General features: G+C 40.8%; 1 pseudogene; it reads left to right on the top strand.

Annotated features, from left to right (window-relative positions):
• Positions 1 to 494: 494 nt before the first annotated feature.
• Positions 495 to 25,436, top strand: part of LOC149239583 (alpha-bisabolene synthase-like) — a 49,420-nt pseudogene continuing 24,478 nt past the window's right edge.

The raw sequence follows: 25,436 nt of genomic DNA, 5'->3' as shown, positions 1-25,436 counted from the left end.
GTGATCACCAGCTCGAAATGGAGCCGGCAGACATTTATTTTCTAACTGGTTTGCCTAAGAGAGGTGAATATTTGACTCTATTCGGGACTAGGCCAGGTGGCCAGTCTGTCGATAGCCTCCAGCTAGAGTGGTGCAACGTTTAGACCCGAGAAAAAGGGATAGATATCAAGACCATATCCCATCCTGAACTTATGGTCATTTCTTTCATAGTTACCAGGCTCTGTGGGAGCGCAGCACTGCATATTGCCACTGGATCCCAGATGCAGATGGTAGTTGATTGCTTTCGAGGCACCGTCTTCAACTAGTGCGAGGCTGTGTTGGCTAACATAAAAGGCCAACTGACCAGAGCCAAAAATGGACAACTGAAGACCTTTGGTTATGGTGCTTTAGTTGTGAGTTTTGGCTTGGAGAGGGTTCCGATGTTGATCCCCCAGCATCTCACCATGGAGGTTGGGCTTCCTCGAGAGCCCAAATTGATGCGATGGGTCGCAGTTATGGCCCGTCATCCTGAGGAGGGGATGGAAGTTGTTCGATTCACTCCTGAGTACTTTCACTGGTTAGAGAACCACGTATTTGCTATTCAAGATTTTCCTTATGCCAGGGTTGATTTTCATGGTGACCCGGACATGGCTCTTCCGCCAGGAGAGCAATGGGACAATTCAGGTAACCTCATTTTTGACATTTTTTAATCTAATGTATATATTTTTGTTTTTATTTCGTCTCAAAATTGATAGTAAAATTTCAAATGCAGATGTAGGTCCACGGCGTCTAGCCAATCTCCGGCCTTACGAGAGGAGACAACCAGTTGCAGCGGCACCGGCCCCACAGGACGAGGCCACAGAGACTTTGGCCGAGTTGGAGAGCCATCTAGAGCGCCTAACAGTGGACATTCCAGAGACCACTATAGATGACATTCCTATTAGGCTACAGTGCTATGTGGTTGGGGTCCCAGGACCTTTTAGGAGGTTCCTGTGTAGGGTGGCTCGTACAGTGGTTTCATACCGAGATCATCACCAGTGATAGGATGGTCGCTTTGTAGACACATATGACATTTTTGTTTTTTGTACTTATCATTTTTGCCGATCATAAGGTGTTTTTCAACCTATGATCGAAGACGATGTATATTTGACACACTACTATGATATATTATGACATTATTACCGGCTCACCTTGCAAAACATGTTATGAAATGTTTTTGAATTTACTTGTTTGATTTATTGCAAATGTCTATTTAACATTCGAGAAGCAATTGCATCTGCTAATGTGTTTAAATATCTTGGAATATGCTGATATTCAATGTAATCAAACTCACGTTCCAAGAGACGAACTCTCAAAAATAATCTTAATAAAACTGGATTTCTAATGGCATATACTCTATTAAGCTGTAACACAACGAGTTCAGAATCTAACCTCACTATCAAACTCCGAATCCCAAATGAGATGGATTCGGATAATAACTCAATCACTGCACTATATTCGGCAATGTTGTTCGTTGTTTGACCGAGGCTCACCCCATGCATAGATACCAACTCATCAGAGGGCGAATAGATAACCCAAGCTGCGGAAGAAATATTCCGTGCATTACGACAAGCACCATCAGCGAAACCAATATATGTTTGGAGAGATGTCGACATCTGCAGTATCAAGAGTAAAATCAAGATAAGCAGGAATAATGACAAAACACTCTCTAAAACTAAGCACACTTTAAAATCTAAAATACACTAGCTATAAAGAAAATTAACCTAACTAAGATCTCCACATCTAAATTTACGCATAATATCTCTTCAGGTAAAGACCATTTCTGGGTTTACCTAAAGAGATCCCATCAAAGTCTACCAGTTCATAGGCCCCTTTTTCCAGTTTTCGCTTAACAATATAGGGACCATGCCACATAGGCACGAATTTTCCAGCACCTAATTTATCATTTGCTTGATCATACAATAAAACTAGGTCTCCCTCTGAAAAATTTCAAGGGATGACATTTCGATCATACTGAGCTTTAATACGTTTGGCATGAGCTTCGATTACTAATGCAGCATCTTGTTGACTCTCATCTAGCTGAGCTAAGTATAAGAAACGTCTCTCCTCTTCAGAGGTGGCTGGAAGTAATTCGATGGCCATTCACAATGATGGGATTTCGCATTCAATAGGTAGCACAACTTCCAAACCATAAACTAGTTGGAAAGGAGTGAAACCAGTTGACGATTTTACCATGGTTCGATGTGCCCAAAGCGCTGAGAATAGCATGTTATGCCAATTTGACCAATGAATCCCAATGATTCGTCGGATCATGACAACTAGAACTCTGTTGATGGCTTCAACCGGACCGTTAGCTTGTGGATAATAAGGTGTTGAACTATCGTGACGCAAGCCAAGTTGGTCTGTAAGTTCCGTCATCATAATGTTTCGAAAATGACGTCCATGATCAGTAATAATCGCTTATGGAACACCAAACCTAGCAATTATATGATTGAATATGAAAATTGCAGCAGTTTTGCCATCTGCCTCAAATGTAGGCATCGCCTCGGCCCACTTGGTAAAGTAATCTACTGCGAGAATAATGTATGCATGCCCCCCAGCCGAGTGAGGGTTACATGTAATAAAATTGATTCCCCATTTGGCGAAAGGACCGATGGCAATTATAGGGTGGAGAGGAGCAGGAGGAGCGCGCATCTTTCGATCAAAAATTTGGCAGTTGTGGCATTTTCGGATCACATTAATACAGTCTTTAAACAAAGACGGCCAAAAATAGCCAGCGCGCAATATCTTTTGGGCCGTGGCAAACCCAGACATATGACCGCCACATGCTCTTGAATGACAGTCATTAAGAACTCTTTCGGCTTCCTCGTGAGTTAAGCAGCGTCGGAAAACAGAGTCCACTCCGTAATGATAAAGTGTATCTCCAATAATTTTGTATTGTTGGGACTGAAATCGTATTTTGCGACGCTCCGATTTTGAAAGTTCGGGCCGAAAGGATTGGGTTTGGAGATAAACTATGACATCTCCATACCAAGGATCTAAAGTGCTGATTAGAAATAACGATTCATCTGCAATGGGTTCCTCGGCCACTATTTCCATATCAGCACGCGGGAAGTCACACATTAACTCCGCAAAAACTAAAGATTTCTTCGACTTAGACTTTTCAAATTCTAGGTCGAACTCCTGCAGGATGACAATCCATTTGGAGTACTTGCCCCCTAGCAATTGTTTAGTTAAAATATAGATCATAGGGTTGCAATCAGAAATGACTGTAGTTTTGCATAGTAAAATGTAATGATGAAATCGCTGGACAGCTTGAACAGCTGCCAGGGCCAATTTCTCCACATGTGAGTATTTTAGCTCAGTGGGATTTAAGGTCCGACTAAGGTAATATATCACATGTTCACTACTGGATTCATCTTCCTGAACTAAGACCATCCCAATGGTGGAATGTGAAGCGGCGAGATATAAGAAGTAGTCCTGGTTGTAGTTGGGCAGATGTAACAGTGGCGCATGGGTTAACGCATGTTTTAAAGCATCAAAAGATTTGTCAGCTATCTCGTCCCAAAAGAATGGTGTATTCTGCTTCAACAACCGGGTAAAACCCTTAGTAATCTTGGCGTAGTTAGGAATGAATCGTCGTAAAAAGTTTGCTTTCCCTTGCAAACTTTGGAGTTGGCGAAGACTCGAAGGAGGAGGCAATTTGATGATAGCTTCAACTTTCGAGGGATCGACGCGAATGCCGGCTTTCGAAACTACAAACCCAAGTAACCGACCCGTTTCTATACAGAAAACACACTTATGTGGATTCAACCTAATTCGATAATGCCTACATCTCATAAAGATAGCTCGTAAATGGATGAGATGATCAGCTCGATGTAATGAATGAGCAGGTAAATCATCAAGATAAGGTTGCACAATGTGTTTGATGTCGTGAAACGCGTAAGACATGGCCCGTTGAAAAGTTGCCCCGACGTTCTTGAGCCCAAAGGGTAATTTTCAATAAGCAATGTCCCCCATAGACAGATGAAAGCCATTTTTGGTTGATTAGCAGGTAGAATATTTATTTGATTGTAACCGGAGAAACCATCCATAAAGGAAAAAAGTTCACTACCGGCACAAACGTCAATGATTTGATCGATATAGGGTGTTGGGTAATTGTCTTTTGGACAGGCTCGATTAATATCCCTATAATTGATACATATTCTTATTGTTCCTTGTTTTTTATTGACAGGAACAATGTTCGATACCCAGTCCGTTAATGGGATAGGATAAATGAACCCTGCTTTCAGTAATTTTTCAACTTCTACTTTAATGGCAACAGCTTTTCGCGGGTGAATCTGACGCAAACGTTGTCGGACGGGTTTGGCATCCGGGTAGGTTTTGATTTCATGAACAACAATGGTGGGGTCGATTCCTGATATTTCCTCATATGACCAGGCAAACACGTCGCAGAATTCTTGAAATAGGGCCTTATATGTTTGAATTTCATCTTCTGTACAAGAGGCACCTATATGAACGTTTTCAACAATTCTCGGCTTAATCGAAACATCAATAGGATTAGTTCGGGAAACGTTTCCCAAATTTAGCTCAGAATCAGGATTTTTCATTGGACTCTGAGCTTCCTTGACATAATCGATTGAGAAAATAGATGAAAAATCATTTTCAAAACGATCGATCTCAAGTAAAAACAAAGATCTGTGATGAAGATCTTCCCATGGTAAGTCATCCACGCATAGGATTTCACAAATTTGCTCATCTGTCTGAATAGGTTTGGAAAACGTTATTAGATCTGAGTTCGAAGTTGAACATGATTTGTCATGGACTACGTTCATTAAGTTAGATTGGGTCGAAGACGGGTCGGAAAATGACTGTAGAGCCTGATACGCAATTTCATATGGACTCAAAGGCATAGCATCACTGAATGAATCTATTTCAGATTCAGAGGGTACGATCCAAAGATCGTCATAAATAAGATCGTCCGATGAAATCATATGAATGGTTGCTATAGAAGATGATACATTAGGAGGAGGAAAAGAAAAAGTGCCCAGTAAACCGGAATCTTTAACGAGTCCTACTCCAACATCCTTATAAGGGATGGTCGTTTTACCGACATGTTGAATACTTTCAGAAGAGGCTGGGTTGGACGAAAAGTAAGCCAGCTGATCTATAGTTACGATCTTTCCATTATGAGGGAACTTCACAAGCCGGAAGACCGATGAAACGACAGCTGTCATAGCGTAAGACCAACTACGACCCAAGAGAAGGTTGTAATCCAGAGGGGCATCGACCACTTCCACATCTAGATTAACAGTTTTTCCTTCAACCCCTATAGGAAAATCCTGTAGAATGCCAAAAGGATGAAACCCACGGCCATCAAAGGCCTTTAGAATCGTCGGGGATTGGTTAAGCGTAGGAGAACCAAGCGATCTCCAACACTGAATCGACATAATACACGTCGAGGCTCCCTCATCAAGCACAGTCCTATAGCAGGGCCTGTTTTTTACTAACACTGGAATCTGGAAAGCCATTTGATGAGGCAAACGAGGTGTACTATTTTCTAGATCGAAAATTATCAGGTTCGAGTCCTGAACGTCAACAGCTCCTATAGCCGACAATAGTAATTTACGCTGTGCTGGACATGACTGCAGCACTTCCAAAGCCGACATTGCTGAAGGTGAAACAGCTAAATCTTCAACAATGTTATAGTTCTGAGCCGCTCTTGCATGAGGATTGAAAGCAGACTTTCGAAGTATACCCTTGGCGAGCGGTTTGATTACTAAGTCCAGGTTAGGTTTCTCGATCTATAGCAGATCAGAACCGGGAGCTGAAGTTGATGGATTTGAATTAGAAGATTCTGGTTCCTTTCCACCAACAGGACTTTTACTTCCGTAATCTTGCGACCGAGTCGCAATCCTAACATGGGACATCATCATTATGGGTTCTTCGGAGGCATTCGAGGAAGAACCTATCATCTTACTGTCTTGACTAGGAAAAGGATCCTTCAAAACAGCAGGTGTTTGGGAACCTTTGACAATTTTTGCAACCTCTGCACGATGAGGGCAGTCTCTTGTAAAATGTTCTTCTTCACAAATAAGACAAGGATAACGAGGTTTGCATTTCTCATCAGTAGATTCCGTTTTTTCTGGTTTCTCTTTTGAGTTTTTGTCTGCTTTATTTTTCTTCTTCCCTTTCTTCTTACCGTCGGATTTTGATTTAGCTGAAGATGACTCTACAACATGAATATCAGGAGAAATTTCCACAGAAGAATCTCCTGTCGGGGAATCTGGTAAGGTTATGATAGGAGAAGAATTCTTGGAATATTTCTTCTTACTTTTAGTATTAACCGTACCAATCATGCCATCAGCAGCATGAGACCCTGACGGAGCTGCAGCTATTTGATTTTGTTTGGGAAGATCGGGGATTTTCTCGTGTAACGTACCTGACTGCGTGTAAACTAGGTCAAGGTACTGTGCTTGAGCAATTACTTGCTCCTCAGTAACTACTCCGGCTTTAGCTACATCTTCAGTAATCTTCGGTAGTAATGATTTGACAAACCATTCAGCTAAGATTTGATCCGGGATAAAAACTTTCACTAAACGCCGTCGACGTCTCCATTCATGAATGTGATCGGAAATGTAAGTGGACGTTGACTGTTTTAATGAAGTTAATAACTCTGTGCCATTATCATACCTGACCGGCAACTGAAAATGAGTTAAAAACGAAGTAGCTAACTGACTAAAATTATAAAAAGTGGCTCGCGGTAATTCTATATACCATTTGGCCGCAAGACCAATTAGAGTGCATTGAAAAAGCCTTAAACAGATTGAATCATCTGAGATGGAATTAGAGGCACACCAGAGGTGATAGGTCATCACATGATTTGACAGGTCCTCTCCTGGTTTACCTTCGAACTTGGGAATATCACTAGGCAACTTATTCGACATTGGCGGCCAAAATGGAAGATAGTTAATCGGATCGTTCGTAAGGCGCGACAAATCAGGCAAATCCAATGTTGCGATAAGCGATAACTGACGATTAGGGTCCCTGAAACTCTGGGTCATTAGACCAGCCCCAGGAGGAGGATATCCAGGATAACTAGGAATGGGAATCGCATTTGGGATATTATATCCTCCCAAAAAACCAGGATTAACCGAACCATACTGGGGTTGTTGAGGTTGTTGATATGTATACCCAGGGTATGGTTGATACTGATAGACTGGCTGTTGCACAGCGGGACCGTATTGGTACTGTCCCTAGTACGGTTGATAAGTAAATTGGGGTTGACTTGTGACAACCGTACTTGGACCAGGTTGTCCTACAGGTATTTGAACCGAAGTCTGGATTGTGGGTCCAGACTGAGGTAAAGATACTTGAGGAATTGACACAGGGACAGTAGAAACTGGGGCTGTAGATACTCCGGACGTAGGTGGGGTAGATGGAACAGATGTTGCAGTAGTCGTTTGAGGTAGAGTACGAGGTGTACTAGGCCCAGGCTGAGAAACTACAGAAGATGCAGAAATTTGAATAGTAGACTGGACAGGTTGTTGGGTTGAACCAGAAACTAAAGGTTGTCCAGATTGAAAAGACAATTGCACATTCGGTTGCAATATCTATTGGGATTGTGATGGATCCCACACTAAGTTCATTCCGGGGTATGGACCCATCACAAGTTGAGCATATTGAGGACCATAACCTGGTTGAGGGTAGGATTGATAATTCAACGGTACATTTCCAGTTCCTTGAACAAATGACTGACCGGAACGTGGTTGGAAACCTTGAGTTGGGTAGTGACCTTGGGGTTGATAACCTTGAGGCACGTACTGATACTGAGGTTGACCTTGAGGTACATATTGGTACTGGGGTTTATCTTGAGGTACATACTGAGTCTGGGGTTGACCTTGAGGAATGTACTGTCCCGCAGGTATGTACTGACCTTGAGGTCCCCCCCCCAGAGTACCTTGAGGTTGCCCCCCAGGCGATATTTGAGGACCTTGAGGCTGCCCCCCAGGCGGTAACTGGCCACCTTGAGGTTGCGGATTAGGAACGGTACCTGACATCATAAGAATATCTTCTACACTCAACGGTTTAGTTCCGTTATTTCCAGTTAATAACCCTTGTTGACTAGGTTGAGGAGATGCTCCCGAAAAAGTACCAGCAAGAGACTGATACCCAGAGGGAACAGAAGGACCGCCATGAATAAAAGTTTCTGGAGATTGAGAAAACATGGACGACTGTCTCGACATATTTAACAGAGGATAATAACCTCTAGGTGTCGGGTGAAAAGGAATACGAGGTGGTGAAAAACTTAGTCCTGGGTTTTCCAAAAAATTAGTCAATGAAAGATACCAAGCTTGACTCCTTGGTGGACTGTAAAATATGGATTCATGCTCCCTAAGCTCTATAACTGGTTGATCTTCAGGGATAGAAATGCCTTCCTCTTCTGGAGTAGCAAGTTCTTCGATGGCAATAAAACACACATTTCGTTAAATTTGGAATTAAATGGTGGATCTAGAATTTCAAAATAACCAAAAAACTCAATTCTAGAATGTTCTTGTAATAAAAAATTTCCAATTTTAATGAAATATGTGTTATAAGTCTAGAAGGAAGATTTTGAGTAATAACTCTTTCTACCCTGGGTGAATCAGGACCACTAGAAGCTGGAGAGGCTAACCCCGATGTTGGAGTAGCAGGAGGTTCACTTTCTGGTTCAAATATTTCAGGTTCCTCGGTGAATTCGGTAGAAGATGAAAAACTACTAGTAACTTCAGAAACTAAAATAGGCTGCGAATTATAATCTGCTACTAAAGCTTGGTAATCAGGGTGTATGACCAAAGAAGACTCTCCTTCTTCAGGTGACCCTACTCTACTTTCACTAGGAGTAACAAGGGCTCTTAGCCCTTCTAACTGGCTTGGTGAAAACTCAGGAGGCTGGCCCCGAAGTCTACGGGACTGCCTCGGTAATTTAGCCACGATTAAAAAGTTTTAATTACTGCACATGCAAACAAAGTAAAATCTCAATGAAAACCGCCTAAAGTCTCTAAAGAAACAAACAACTTTGAAACACACGCCTAAAGAATCTAAGGAGTCAAACCACACATAAACAGTAACTTTATGTACTGAAAACACTAGTTGGTGATGAAATCCAACGTCGTAGAGTCCAATACAGAAATGGCGGTTGGAAAAGTTACCCCGGCAACCTGCTTAATGAATAGACTAGCACAAGTTCCTCCACTAAACCGTCTTGAGTGAAGAGAACCCCCCAGAAAATCCAAGTGAGTCTAGCCGATGTCTGCTCCAGGTACAGTGGGATCTTCCCACCACTGTCACCTTAGGAGGAATCCTAAAGAATATGGTCACTATGGTTACCAACGGCAACAAATATACCTGGGGGAACAGTCTACGATCCGATACACACGCAAGGGCAGAGTAACAAGCTCAATCCCCTTGAAGGCTCCTTGACATAATCCAAGGTTTACCAACAAGTGACCCCAGGCTCCTCGACAATGGTTAATCTGAGGTTTACCATTTTTAATACATGAATATCTGGCATCGTTCCCAATGAAGGAGGATTGATCCCCTCACTGGTTCGGACACGATCTCATGCTTCTCCTTTAAGAGGAGCTTTCCCAGAGCATAGATGTAACAATTGGATTTAATCCTACCGCAAGATAAGCTACTTGTTTGTTTTACTGTCTTGGAGTGTTAACTAAAACCTATTCCAAGACACTAGCCTAAGCTAGTTGGTGATAAAGAGCCCTAAGAAATAAAAAGATTACTAAGTTGATTTTACTTTAAGCGTTAATTTTATTGGCTTTTCTTTAGGACAAGAGGTGGCGGAGATGAAACTCGTGGTGTACAGACTCGACTCAAAATCACTAAAAAGATGCACTTAAGATGAAAAGCAATCCTTTCTTTTCAATGAACCTCTAGCTAAGAGAGAGTTTGAGAATGCAAATACTTGTAAACACAAATCTTTCTTAACAACGAAATCAAAGGAAAAGCTTTTGTCTTTTTCAAAGCACTCAAAACGAGACCACTAGTTATTTTCACAAAAATTTCCTTTTTCTTATCCAAAACTCAAATACTACAAAACAAACATTTCCTCAAAATAGATTTTGTATTTCTATATCTTTATAAAGCACTCAAAACTATTAACAAAACTAATTTCGAGATCTATAAAACCTAAGAAAAACTATTGAAGTAAAAAGCTATTGAAGTAAAAGCTTACGAGATGTAATTCCAAGGATGTTTTACTTAGCTATAATCCAACTAAGGACTAATTTGTCCAGAATCACAAATTAGTCAAAAAACAATGAGCTCTTGTTTTCTTTCCTAAAAATGAAATTCACACTTTGAACACAAGCTTTTCGAAGTTTCGTAAAGAGAAAACACAAGGTGGATTCCTCAACAAAGGTAGATTTTGCAAATGGTCAAACTCACAAGAAGACTGGTAAAGACCAAGGTGATCTGAGGTTTCTACAGCTTCTAAGCTCAGAGCTACTACAAGACCAAAATGAAAATCAAACCCAAGCACAAAATTTCTATGAATTTCACCTAAAACCCTAACGCTAATGAAATCAAACCAAGGAAAGCTTCTGACAAGTTACATGCAGGTCTGGGCAGTGGCTAAAAACCTATAAACAAAATCTAAACTGATAAAAAAGAGAAAATTTGAAATTTTTCAAAATTTTGACAGGGTACGCAGGCACCCAGTTTACACAGGTGCGGTCCCGCTCTGTGCACAAAGCAAAAGTGTGGACAAGTCCGCACTGTGCTTAACTTAGAGGATGCGATCCTCTCCCAAAGCTATGAAAAATAAAAAATAATTCAAAATCAAGTAGATCTACCCAATCCCACAATCATCAAGCCAAAAACTAGAAACAAAACACAGTTTCTCAGGTCAAAGTACCAAACAAAGGAAAAATCAAACAAATCAGTTCCCCAGTGGAGTCGCCATTTTGTCACACGGAATGAGTCAATCTTGCGGACAAGATCGACCTCCCTAGTATCTAAAGATATCTAGTGACAAGCAAGCCAATCAAAAACTATCTTTCTCTAAATATGCAATATATAAACAAAGGCAAACAGGTGTTTTAGGCCTACCTTGGGTCCAATGCAAGTTTGTGGAAGCCTCAGTCCTTTGATCCAAATGAGCTCCTTTGTAGCAAATCTGCATACACAAACAAGCAAACAAATTAAATAGCACCTGAAAAGCCAATATCATAAAGCATATCCATCATAATGATCAAGGAATTTATGAAACAACTGACATAAGACAATTTGTTGAGAAAAATGAATCTGATTGTATTAATTCAAATGAAAGAAGAACTTTACAACCTGTGCCTTGATGCTGTACAAGTTCCTCCCAGGGTCCAACAAGAAGTTTCCTCTACTTTGACAAGTTCACTCACTTCCCAATGAAGCCAAAAAGGTATGTAATCTCTCCTCTCAAGCTTAACTAGGGAGTCTCAATTTCACCAGCATTTACCCTTAGAAATGTTCAGCTTCCAACCTCCCCAGCAACTAGCCCAATGCCTTAATTTATAGTGCAATGGAGGGAAGTTACTAGGTCCACCTTCAAAGGGATAAGCTCCTTCTTCAAAGGGATAACTCCTCTCATCAAGGGATTAGCTCCTTCAATATTGGGATGCATGAACCACCTAGGAGCGAGCCATCCACGTCAAGAAACCTTCTAGAATCATCTAGAATCAACCACAAGTAAGTTTTTTGAAGTTAAACTTGCGCCTTTTGACTTTTATAGGGGTCCGCACCCACCCCTTTAGATACAGAGCGGGCAGGTTCGCAGGTAACATGAACATGGGGTGCGAGACCACAGGCAATAGTAGGAGAAAGTGCGGAACCAGAGATTTATACTTTTTAAAGGACTTTCTCTCATTTTTAAAGCTTGACATGAGGAGCTGAGGTATGAGACTTGCCAAGGAGGACAGTATGGTTGATGATGGACCCATACTGACTGCAAATAATCGTGGTGATAGATTTTTGTGTAACAGTGCTACATAGAGCCAGTGCATGACGATGAGATCAAGGAAGATTTAGACCGTATCTACAAGATAACCGCTCAGGAATAGGACTAGGTGAATCCTACAGTGCATTGCAGGATTTCGTGGGAGCGCGAAAGCTCCTGTACCTCTGATTTGGACGAGGAAATAAAATGATGGAAGAATCGGTTACACGAGGTAACTACGCTCAACTGCAACATGATGATAAGGTCACTGCACTATGTGACAATAGAGGTAAGAGATCTTCCTATGTATGATGGGTTGACAGCAGTGGATGATTTCCTGAACAAGTTTGAGAGAGAAGTGCCAGAACAGCAGTGTTTTGACGCTCTGAATGGGTACTCTGCACTACGCCCACAAAGTGGTGGGGTACGCACAAGCAGATTTTTGAGGACTGGTGGGAATGTAGAAGGATGATGCTCATGAAGTTTGGAAAGCCTCAGATGTGGATGAAAGCCGAGTATTATGGATGAAACAACCTGCACACCCACCTCTCCAGATGGGTACAGGCATATGGTAAGCAACCTGTACGAACTCACACCGTCCTCATGATAGGAAATGAGACCGGCAAGCAGGAGCGGCCAAGACGATGGCACGAACAATGAAGTATGATCAAACCAAGTGCACCAAATATTATCTGCGTGGAAGCCTTTAACAAAGTGTGAAAAGTACTGAACACGGTCCACCATGTGAGATACGTTGACTGGGACCTGCATGTACCAACGGTTCTATGGGCTTATAGGACCATATGCGAAACCTTGATCACGTGAGCATTTCTAACAATGAAGTATGAAGAAGATGTTGTAATCCCTATGGAGCATGCAATGCCTGGTCCATGCACGCCGCACCCATAGATATGATGGTTCAAGAAGCTCAGAAAGAAGGAATCACACAGCCGCAGAGACAAAACACATGATACTTGAGGAAGAAATCCAACAGGGAAACCTTAGACTTCACGAACTTGAAAGAGAAAGGGTACAATTAAGAGAGAAAAGCACTTTGATAGACACAGAAGTCAAGAAGCTGGAAGGTGAGATAAAGGAAGAGTTTCTCGCCGAAAAAACTAGGATGGTAAGCCAAGTTGCGTATGATTATACTAACAAGTTTGAGAACTATCTTCATGAATTGGTTAGTCTGATGCCTTGGATTGGACTACATATTGCTAAGCATATGGAATAGGGTATCACGTTGCAAATGAGGAAGTGTGCAACCATAAAGGGTGGGGATTCTCCAAGAACCATGATGGAGGACAGGATGGAGCCCCACACGGGTGGTGCGACCACCTGACTAGCCAGGGGAAGGACAGTCTTAGTGCTCCAGGCAGTTGGAAGGGAGCGCAAGACAATAAAATATCCTACCTGGGAGCTGTGTGATGTTAGAGATGCGTGTAGAAGAAGAGAATCACAAGGTTCGCAACCACGCACAGGGGACTGTGCTACCATGTGGATTAGCCAGAAAGCACTTGAGGTCCTCATGACTCTGTAGGAGGAACTCAACATATAGCACTTGGAAACATAAGTGCAAAAAGTCCAACAGCAATACAACACTGTCTGAGGAACTGCACAGACAGTAGTCATCAACTAGAGGCTTGCAAGGATGCAACAAGCCAAAGCACTGAAGGAGCAAGTGGATGTGGCACAACATAAAGAGGCAGTTCTCAAAGCATGTGTTCTGCCTTGGATCAAAGAGCGCTTCACTATCACAGCAAACATCGAAGGAAAGCAGGCACACATATAGGGGATACACACATTGATGTAGAGAAACACCCTAGACACAGAGATCTCGGAACAACGGATGTAACAGATCCAGCAAGTAGCAGCTCAGTGCATTGCGGACCTCAGCATAGTTTGAGAATAGTTGGAGGGACTCCACGCCAAGATCACCGTGCCGACCGAGTGACTTGAGGGCAAGTCATGATGTTTGTGTTGGGGGGCTGTTGGGCATGGAATTCCCCCCAAGGCATGTTTTGGGGCTCAAAGCCCAAGTTTTGACTCGATATTGTTGTAAGGACTCCACGAATTACAGGTACGAAGCGTGAAATATATGACAGAGTCACAGGATTGTCCGCCCTAGTTTTGTAATGTAAGGTAAGCCTACCCATGGTCCGCGGACCATGGGATTTTATAAATAGAACGAGGCTCTAAGTGTAAAACATAATGAAGCAAAGCGAAGTAGAAGTGAAGATCAAGAGTCGAAGTGTCTAAGGGTGTCTTTGGTCATAGGGTAGGAGAAGGCTCTGCAGCTGAGTGCATAGAGGCCTAGTAGTTTGTAGCTGAGTGCGCAAACCCCTGCAGCTAAGTGCATAGCCTGGAGTCGAGTCTATAACTGAGGAAGAAAATAATAAAGAGAAGTTTTATCTTAATTTTGTGTATATTTTCTTGGGTTATTGCATGTTTGATATAAATTGCAAATATACTATTTATTTATTGTGCTCACCTGTATGAATGGTTTATATTATTAAGTATAACTTAAAGCATGCAAGTAAACTAAGATAATCAACTAACATTGGAATATCAATAAGGACTGCAGTAATAACAACATTTGGCCCCCCAGTAGGGCTACGCAAAGGCAACATCTTAGGCTACGAGGTACGAGAAAGTGCATGTAACAAAATGCGCGCAGGGACAAACCGCGGACCACTTGAACTCATCAGACATCTCCAGGGTGCAGAAACCTAGTTTTAGTACCCTCCTATAGTATTTCGGGTGAGACCTCAGTCCACACTCGATGAACTGTTTCCAAAAGTGCCAGTAGTACTGGGATTTGTTTGGCTAAATCACCTCTGAACCTAGGCTAGGCCCCAACAAGCCAACACCTAACCATCACTTAACTAAGCTGGTTAACTGCATAGCACATATATGGTCATGTGTTCACCAAGTACATGAGTGAACCAACATGCTGCCTGTAAACAATAGCTTCCAATACTTCCCCTGAATTAGCATCCTCCTTCCTCTAGTTACCAACTAGAGGAGTCTCCATGGGTTTACTTCTCTCCATGCGTAATCTCCTTAATATCTCATTGGCATACTTTCCCTGAGATACAAACAACTCCCCATCTCCCTGCCATACCTCCATGCCAAGAAAGTAATGCATGAGCCCCATGTCCTTCATCTCAAACTCTCTTGTAAGGTCCTCCTTGCAAGATTTGATGAGCTTCTTATCATTTGTCCGTATGAGATCATCTACATAAAGTATAATGATCAACAACTTACCTTCCACCACTATGTGATATAGGTTCGCATTTGTTTCACTCTTCGTGAAGCCCAACCCAATGAAGTAGTTATCTATCCTGATGTACCAAGCACGGGGTGCTTGCTTCAACCCATACAATGCTCTCTTGAGTTAGCACACATTCGACTCATGGTTTAAGGTTTCAAAACCTTTGGGCTGCTCTATGTACATCTCTTCCTCAATCATGCCATTCAGGAAGGCAGTCTTCATATCCATCTGATGGATCTTCCAACCCATCTGTGCTGATAGTGCCGAAATAGATCTGATTGATGAGTACCTTGCAACATGAGCAAAGGTCTCATCATAGTTAATCCCCTCTACCTTTGAAAAGCCACGAGCCACAAATTTGGCCTTATGCTTCTCCACACTACCATATGCAGCTTTCTTTACCTTGTTAAGCCAACGGGAGCTTACAACTGACTTGTCCCCCGGACTCGGGACTACATCCCAAACACTATTTCGAACTATGGAGTCATACTCCTCCACCATTACATCAACCCAAACTAGTTGATGCACTGCTTCCTGAAAGGAAGATGGCACTGTCACAACACATGCACCCAGAAGTGCCATGTATCCAATGTACTTATCTAGTGACCTTCTCTGTCTGTGCCGAGAAGAGGGTGCTCCCACATTCTCCCATGCATCATCCAACAATTTGTCAGCCTCTCTAATGTGCTTTATTCCCTTTCTCAAATAATTTGCCTAAGTGGATGTCTCCAATCCCAAAAACTCTGCATGTGGCTAATCCACATCAATTTGAGGCTCCTCAACCTTAGGAACTAAAAGCTCCTCCTCCACATGTAGCTCAAGCTCCCTCTCAAGAGATACTTGCATCGCCTTCTCCTCATCAAACTTGACATCCCTGCAAACCACTATCATCCAACTGGTCGGCATGTACACTCGATAGTTGTGGGGTCTATCAGTGTACCCCACAAAGATCCCCAACTTTGTTGTTGGCTCAAGCTTCGTCCTTGCATATTTGGTCACATGGAAATAAACTGATGACCCAAAAGTCCTGAAGTGACCAACATCTAGCCTATTACTAGAATAAGCTTCCTCGGGTGTTTTACTCTCAAGTATCCCATGTGGGCTATGGTCCTGAACGTAAACCGTTGTGTTGCATGCCTCAACCCACAAGTGTAGTGGTAGGCTATGATCATGCAACATCACCCTTGATTCTCCTGAACGTAAACCGTTGTGTTGCATGCCTCAACCCACAAGTGTAGTGGTAGGCTATGATCATGCAACATCACCCTTGATTCCCCTACTATGATCTTGTTCTTCCTCTCAGCATCTCCATTCTGTTGAGGGTTATGAGGTGTCGTCAACTCTCGTTTAATCCCTTCTGTTTCACAGAAGTTCTTAAACTCATTGGAGACATATTCTGCACCATTATCACTCCGTACATATTTAACCTTCTTTCCTGACTCTTTCTCGACCAATGCTTTGGATTCACAAAACTTTGTGAATGTCTGATCCTTTCTCTGTAAGAAAAATATGCAACATTTATGAGAATAGTCATCTACAAATATAACATAATACATGTTCTTGGTTATGGACGTTGTCGAGAATGGTCCACACACATCTGAATGGACTCTCTTCAAAATAGACTCTACTCAACTATCTCTGTCTCCAAAGGAAGACTTGGTGTATTTTTTCTAAAGTACAACCCTTGCATGTATCAACTTTCTCAAGTGTACCTTTGGGAAGACCAGTAGATACTTTCTACAATAACTTCAAAGCCCCATGATGCAAGTGGCCCAATCGCCTATGCCACAACTTTCCGACCTCTCGCCTCAACATCTCTTCGCTTTTGAACTCAAAGCAACACAATCCTCTACCTCTATCTTATAGAGATTTTGAACTCGGATTCCTATCTTCTTTACTTGACCTGTGGCTATGTGTCAAAGGAATTCCTTTCCTTTCAAAAAGATCACATCATAGCCTCTATCCTCAAACATGGAAACGAATACCAAGTTTTTTGTTAGTCCAGGTACATGCATAACATTCTTCAAGGTGAGTGGAGCCGCATGCTCCCTCTAAAAAGTAATAGTGCCCACACCTGTAACACTATACTTACTTTCATCACCCATCTCAATATGCATCTTGAGATCTTTCTCCTCCAGTTCACTGAATAACTCTTTGTCGCCAATCATGTGGAAAGAAGCTCCACTATCTAAGTACTAGACACTTTCCATCATTGAAGACACCCTGCATGCAATGAGGGAAAAGCCCAATTCGAATTCGGAGGCCAAAGCCTCACCCACTACTCCTCCTGAGGACTTCTCCTTGGACTTCTTCAATGGAAAATTTCTAGCAAAGTGACGCATCTTGTGACAATGAAAGCATTTAACTTTCGTCAGGTCCTTCTTCTTACCTCCATGATAAGAATCTGATTTGGAACGAGAAATTTTACCTTTCCCCTTCCTTGCCTTAATCACTAAGGCACAATTCTCTTCATCATCAGTCTCTGACGAAGAGCCATCCCTATTGTTCCTTCTGATCTCATCTTGCATCAAATCCAAACATAGTCATTCCCAATCTGGCAGCTTCTCCCAACCATTGACAAAGTCATGATAACTATGCCAACTCTTTGGGAGTCAAATAAGAGAAAGTATCACCATATCCTCCTTGGTAATCGTGATTCCAACACTTCCAAGTTCATCCCGACATTGAGTGAACTTGATCAAGTACTTTGGAATCATTTCGCCTTTCTCCATATTGATTTTACGAAGTTTATCCTTCAATGCCAAATTCCTTTGATCACTACTATTTTGATACAAGTTCATCAATGTTTTCCACATAGCATGTGGAGTTTTCTTGCCATGGAGACTTGAGACAATGTGGTCTCAAATTCCCTCAGGGATTATCCGCCTTGCCTTCGCCATACACTTCTTCCATTTGGCCAAGTTCTGTGCATCCATAGTTGTTGGCTTGGGGACTTCTTGATCAATGAATTCCTTCAAGACATTATCTTCTAGCACAACCTCCATCTTGTCCCTCCAGGGTATAAAATTCGAGCTACCTTCCAATGGATACTCAACCCATGGAACGCCATCTGTTGATCCTAAAGTATGTATGCAAATTCAACTTTCACCTATAACACAGAAACTCAAAACTTCGAAATCTTATCTAGAGAGTTGATTTTAAATCAGCGATATCTCCCTCATCTGAACTCTAATTTGGCCAATTTGTTTTTTAATTTGTGTATATTTTCCCAAGGAATCGAAATTTGTAAATTGGTCTAAAAAAATTTCACATATATTCTCAGAACTTCTCTACAAACTCTCTACCTAAAAAACAATCTTGCTCTGATACCATGTAGAAAATCCTGTAGATTCACAAGGTCATGTAATCTACTAAAACAAGAGATAATAATCTACTTCTATTCTTTACAGTGGAAGCCCATAAACATCAAGCAAACAATAATAAATAAAGGAATATAATCAAAGGCACATAACACAATAAATATCCAGGGAAAGCCACAGCTCAAAGCCCCACTATTTGTTTTGTATTAATATGGAAAATCAAGATGAAATTGCAATGCTTGTTCTCTCAAGAACAATCCTAACACTCAGCAAATTCAATCTCCAACTCATAATCAAGCTCAAGGCCAAAGCTTAGCCAATTCACAAGCTCTCCAAGTCTTTATTCCAGTGTGTAATTCCTATGAAGGATAACTTGTATTTAAAGGGAAATAAAGCCTCTAAAAATAGTGCAATCCCTCAAGGATCAATTCCTGAATGCATGCACTATCAATGCAACTCAGAAAAGTCTAAAACAACTAGTACATTATCCCTGCACTCTAGTCTCAACTGGGTCTTTATCAGAATCAACATGCATGAGTTTCCAATATTGGAATCTTCAGTTAACTAGAGTAGCACTAATTAGGTCACTAGTGTCCCAACTCACTATTTACTCATTATTAGTTCTTGAAATTGATTGGAACTAATTTAAATGGACTTAACTCAATAAACTGAGTTAACTAATTACCAATCATTCATAATTCATCCTAAACTCCTATAAGTCAGGGACAACATATACATGTCTTCTAAAATACTTCCAATTCGAATTTCCTAAATTAATTAATTTAATTAAACTTAATTGATATTTTGAAATTTCTATGAGAAAATAATTCGATTTTAATTCACAGTTTAATTCAAGGACAAATTAAACTGTAATTTCTTGTTTCCATTTATCAACATAAGGTATCTGAGGACATGTTTTATTTATTTCTAGTGAAGCTTGGTAGGCTCCACCATAAACGGACTAAGTGAATAACTGCAAAAACAATATTGGGCCTTGTGTTCACTGAGTACATCAATGACCCCAACAACTGTCTGTAGATAGTGGCATCTATTGCCTCTCTTATAGAATCATCCTCTTTCCTCCAGTCAGTATCTAGAGGAGTATCCATGTCTTTGTAATCCCGCATATGGAATCTCCAAACGATTTTATAGTTGTACTTCCCTTGTCCAAAAAATATCTCTCCATCTCCCTACCACACCTCCAAATCCAGGAAGTACTACATCAAACCCATATCCTTCATCTTGAAGTCTCTTGCAAGGAGGACCTTGCAAGACTAGATCAACCTTTCATCTTCTACCAGTATTAAATCATCTACATATAGGACTAAGATTAGAAAACTTCCATCTACCAAATTATAGTAGAGATTGGCATCTGCTTCAGTCTTAGTGAAGCCCAATCCACTGAGATAGGAATCTATGTGATTAAGCACTAGGTGCCTTCTTGAGACCATAAAGCACTCTCTTGAGTCTACACACATGTGTATCCCTGTCAAATGTCTCAAATCCCTCAATATGTGCTATGTAGATCTCTTCCTTGACCATTCCATTGGGGAAGGCAGCCTTAACATCCATTTGGTGGATCCTCCACACAAATGATGTTCTCAATGCAAGTATGGTTTTGATAGATGAGTATCTAGCCACAAGAGAAAAATTTCTCCTCATAATCAACTCCCTCCACATGCGAGAAGACTTTGGCCACAAATTTGCCCTTGTACTTCTCGACACTACCATCAGCTACATGTTTCACCTTATACACCCACTTGGAGCCTATAATAGAGTTTCCCTAAGGTGTAGGCACAATCTCTAATTCATAATTCTTCATCATGGAGCCATGTTCCTCTACCATGCAATCTGTAATGTGTCTCCTCTCATATCTACCCACTTTTACTGGCTTTCTCGGGGTAAATATGAGCTAAGGGGCTACTATGACATGAACCAACCTCCTAGATGACCTTAAGAAAATAGAGCCAACATAACAAAACCTTACTCACTTCCCTCAGGTTTTGTAAGACCCCCAAGAACTAACCAACCATTCTAGGTGCCCTACCCTTGAGTTAACTTTCTTTCTCAGTGAAATAGACCCTCAGTCACTCCCATGAAAAGGCCTCCAAGCAAACGTAACCCTCCAATCGTTCACACAATCCTACTTCCCAATGAATGAAATATTTTTCACTCAGATTTTTGTCAGTGACCTCGTGATCTTAGCCACTTTTTCAAGGCTAGGTTCGAGACCTCTTCCCAGAACTTAATGAACCTCTCAGAAATTATAAATAACATAGAGACAACTCCTCTATTACAAAACTTACTCAAGGATTTATATAACCCATTCTAACCATGATATATTCCATCAAACACATTGAAAACATGCAACCTACAGGTCATGAATTCATATATAGATGTAGAGATATGAAACTTATATGAGGTTTACCAAGAAGTACTAATGCGCTCTCACACTAGCTGCCATGATACCGATCTAACCATGAATTCATTAACCATTCATTCATCAATTAAAAGGCGATAAAATCCATACTTAGATCTGTCATAAAACCATACTTATAACTAGCATATAACGAGATAATAAAAAATGATAGAACAACCATTAAAGCCAAATAATAACAAGAACATTTACTCATAAATACAAGAGAAATTATCTCGTATATTAACCATATGAAAAATCCAACCAAGTCAAGGACCTCCACGTACCACCCGACCATAAATTGGGCTGAACCAAATATTTCTTTCAGCCTATCACCCCTGTGCCATATTCCAAGCATGAATATGGGATCTCATGGGATAAACCAGTCCATAAACAACCAAGGGAATCCAAAGGTTAAATTACCCCCACCCTCACACCACTGTGATCCCACCTAAACCGGTCTCAATATCACAAAACGAAAAAGAGTTTGGCTGCCTTAGAATTCCTTCACCATCCCTTGAGGAATTTTCCTATCTCCACCCAACTATTGAGGGCTTCTTGGAGAAAATTAACCATCACCACCCCCAACCCTTAGGATTTTCTTGAGACCACCTCACCCATATCCAAAATCTTCTGGTAATCCAAATCTCAACCAAGAATGAATCCCATCACACCATGGCTATTTGGAAATGGAAAGGAAAGGCTAAAACCATTATCAAAACCTAGAAAAACCCATTCCAATGATAGCGAATAAACCAAATACACACATGCATATACCATGCATGTCAAAACCAGCTAGGATATCATATATGCAACCATTTACTTGCAAGTATTCTCGCTAAAGCCACTTGATCCAACCTTTCCTTGCTTGATATTTTCTTTCCTTGTCCTTCCTTTGCTTGCTTACTTTCCATCTCCTATTGGTGCTCTTCTCCTCTCGGGAGCCAATTCCAAAACTCAACTAACAAAAGGTTGACAGAAAAGATGTGAACTGATTCTATTATGCCTTTTTATTATTGATGCTTCTAATTTATTAATTTTTCCTTTATTTTGCTTCTATGTCCTCCTCACAGACAACATATGACCTTTTACCTTCCTTTTCTCCTATTTTCCTTTATTTTCATAAATAAAATACCAATAACGCATTTTTTTTCCTTTTCAATGCCTTTACCAATTTCCCCTTAGCCATAATAACAAAAAGTGATGCCCATTATGATACTTTTCCCAACATTTAGCTTGGAATATGTGTCCCATGACCTTGGTCTTATCTTTCCTTCATTAACTTTATTACATGAAATTTTAACCCGGGACTATCACAGATCCTTCCCCCTTATGGGAACATTTTCCTTGGTGTTCAATGACACCTACAACTAGAAAAAACATTGAAAAACCAAAACATATTGCCCATGGAACTTTATAACCCATCTTGTTGCAATATTTACAATGAACAACCTATTCAAAATTAAAAACCATCATGAAAAACATGAAAACCATACCACTTATTGGAGCTTTATAACACAACACATTGTGGTAATATCAACCATACATAAATATGTACATATACAAAAACTGCTTTGCCTTAACCAACAAAAAATGAGGGATACATCGCTCACATTTGATCAGCCATCTCCCATAGCTTCATCGTGCCTAAAGTGCTTCCACTGCACTTTAACTTGCTCAATTTCTCTATTCCTGAGAATGAGTTGTTTTGGATGCAATATCCATTAAGATTTTAGCTGGAATTATCCTTCTGGCTCCACCTACAATATAGACCAATTAATCACATGATCAACATACTATATATATATATATATATATATAGATTAAGCAGTGAAACATGGTAAACATCATGGAATTTCAATATAGGAGGCAGTGCTAGTTTGTAGGCCATTGGTCCAATCCTCTCAAGGATCTCAAAACACCTGGAATAATGATGTGCCAAATTGGCACATGATCCAGTACTCAAGGAGCTCTTATTGGGCTTGATGCACAAGTACACATGCTCTCCAACATAAAACTCCTTAAATTCCCTATGCTCGTTTGCATAACTATTTTTCCTCTCCTATGTTTCCTTTAGGTTCTGCTTGATAACCTACATTTCCTATTCCATTTATGCCAACGTGTCTAGTCCAATAAGTACCCTATCACTAGATCACTCTAGTTGATGGGAGTATTATAACTCTGGCCATAGAGTGCCTCGAACAAAATCATCCTCAGTCACTCCTTATAGAAAATTTATACAAATCTAGCTCTGATACCATGTAGAAAATATAATGTAGGTTAACCCGATCGTGCAATATAAATCAAAGTAGAAAGCTATAACCTACTTCTACTATCAATTTGCAGAAGCTTCAAGATCAAGCTGAACAATATAACCAGAAGAAGAAGAATTAATCGCATAATACACATGAAAAAACATTGGGGAAAGCCTCAACTAAAAACCCCACACTATTGTATTATCATACTGGTGGAAATACATAGGAATTATACAAAGCCTTAGCTCTCACAGCTAGCCAGCTCTTAGTACAATCCTCACAGATGCTCATAGGTAATTTTGGCTTCTCTCTAGCCTTCCTCTCTGCCCTCCAAGCTCCTATTTCCTTGCGTTGTTCCTTGTGGATGATCTACCTTTACCAAGTGGATGATCAAGCCTCTAAAACTACACAATATTCAAGGATGATGCCTTGATTGCATGCATGAGTTTTCTTTATAAGAAAACACATGAAAATGATAGTACATTGTACTTGACATTTAAATAAACTAGGTTTTTCTCAGAATAGACATGCATGAGTTTCTGATGAGGGATTCTTTAGTTAATAGGAGTAGCACTAGTTGAGTGCATGCATGCATCAACTAACTGTTAACTCTCTATTAGTTCCTCAAACAATTTGGAACTAATTTAACTAGACTTAGCTTAGTAAAATGAGTTAACTAATTACAACTCAAATATAACTCAATCTTATCTCCTTAATTTAAGGGATAACTCTTGCATGACTTCAGAAAGACTTCTAACTTGAACTTCTCCAACTAATTAATTTGAAATAATTAATTAATTATTTCCAAGTAGTTGCTAAGACTAAATTCGATTTTAATTCACAATTTAATTCAAGGAAAGATTAAATTCAAATATTCTTGTTGCCATATTTCAACACTCCCTCTCAACAAGAAAGGGATTATCTGCCACCTCGATCCTATCTCTATGAAACTCGAATTTACACTTTGACAACGCCTTTGTCAAAATGTCGGCATTTTGCTCCTCTGTCGAAGCATACTGTAGCAACATGATTCTCTTGACCTATGAAAAGCCACGGGAAAAAATCTTGCCTTATGCTTCTCCACACTACCATCAGCAGCTTGCTTTACCTTGTAAAGACAACGAGAACTCACAACTGATTTATTCTCTAGTATCGAAACCACATTCCAAACACTGTTACAAACTATGGAGTCATACTCCTCCACCATAGCATCAACCCAAATCGTTTGCTACAATGCTTCCTCAAAGGAAGATGGCTCAGTCTCAACACATTCTCCAACAAGGGCCATGTATCCAGTGTACCTCTTAGGTGACCTGATCTGTCTGCGTTGAGAAGATGGTGCTCCCACATTCTCTCTCACATCCTCCAACAATCTGTCAGCTTCTCTTGTGTGCTTTCGTCCATCTCTGGAGGACTCTACTTGAGTGGATGTCTCCACTCCTAGAACCTCTGAATGTGGCTTCTCTACATTAGTCTGAGACTCCTCCTCCTTAGGAACGAATAGTTCCTCCCTAGCTTGTAGTTGGAGCTCCCTCTCAAGGGAAACTCGCATGGCCTTCTACTCATCAAACTTGAGATTTATGCAAACCACTCTCCTCCTACTGGTAGGCAAGTACACCTAATAGTTTTGAGGTGTATCAGTGTACCCCAAAAATATCCCCAACTCTGCTTTCGTCTCAAGCTTATTCCATGCATCCTTTGTCACATGGCAATATATTGATGAGCCAAGGATCCTGAAGTGACCCACATTTGGTCTCTTACAAGAGAAATATTCCTCTAGTGTCTTCATCCCAAGTATGCGATGCGGGATTCTATTTTGCAAATAGACCACTGTGTTGCATGCCTCAACCCACAAGTGAAGTGGTAGGCCTTGGTCATGCAGCATTGCTCGTGTTGCACCTACAATAGTTCTGTTATTCCTCTCTACCACCCCATTCTACTGTGGGTTATGACGTGCCATCAACTCTCACTTAATTCTTTCCGCTGCACAGAAGTCCTTAAACTCTTTATATACATATTCTCGACCGTTGTCACTTCTTAAGGCCTTGATCTTCTTCTCTGACTCTTTCTTGACCAAAGCTTTGAAATCACAAAACTTTGTGAAGGTTTGATCCTTCTTCTACATGAAATAAATCCAGCATTTACGAGAATAATCATCAATTAAAATCACATAATACCTTTGATTCACTATGGATGCCGTCGAGAATGGTCCACACAAATCAGT

This window comes from Pinus tabuliformis, chromosome 8 (assembly GCF_031772625.1).
Source record: "Pinus tabuliformis cultivar Carrire ecotype Pingquan chromosome 8, CPIR1, whole genome shotgun sequence".
Lineage (NCBI taxonomy): Eukaryota > Viridiplantae > Streptophyta > Pinopsida > Pinales > Pinaceae > Pinus > Pinus tabuliformis.
The sequence above is the reverse complement of the archived record's forward strand: the minus strand, read 5'-3'. Positions and strand labels throughout refer to the sequence as shown.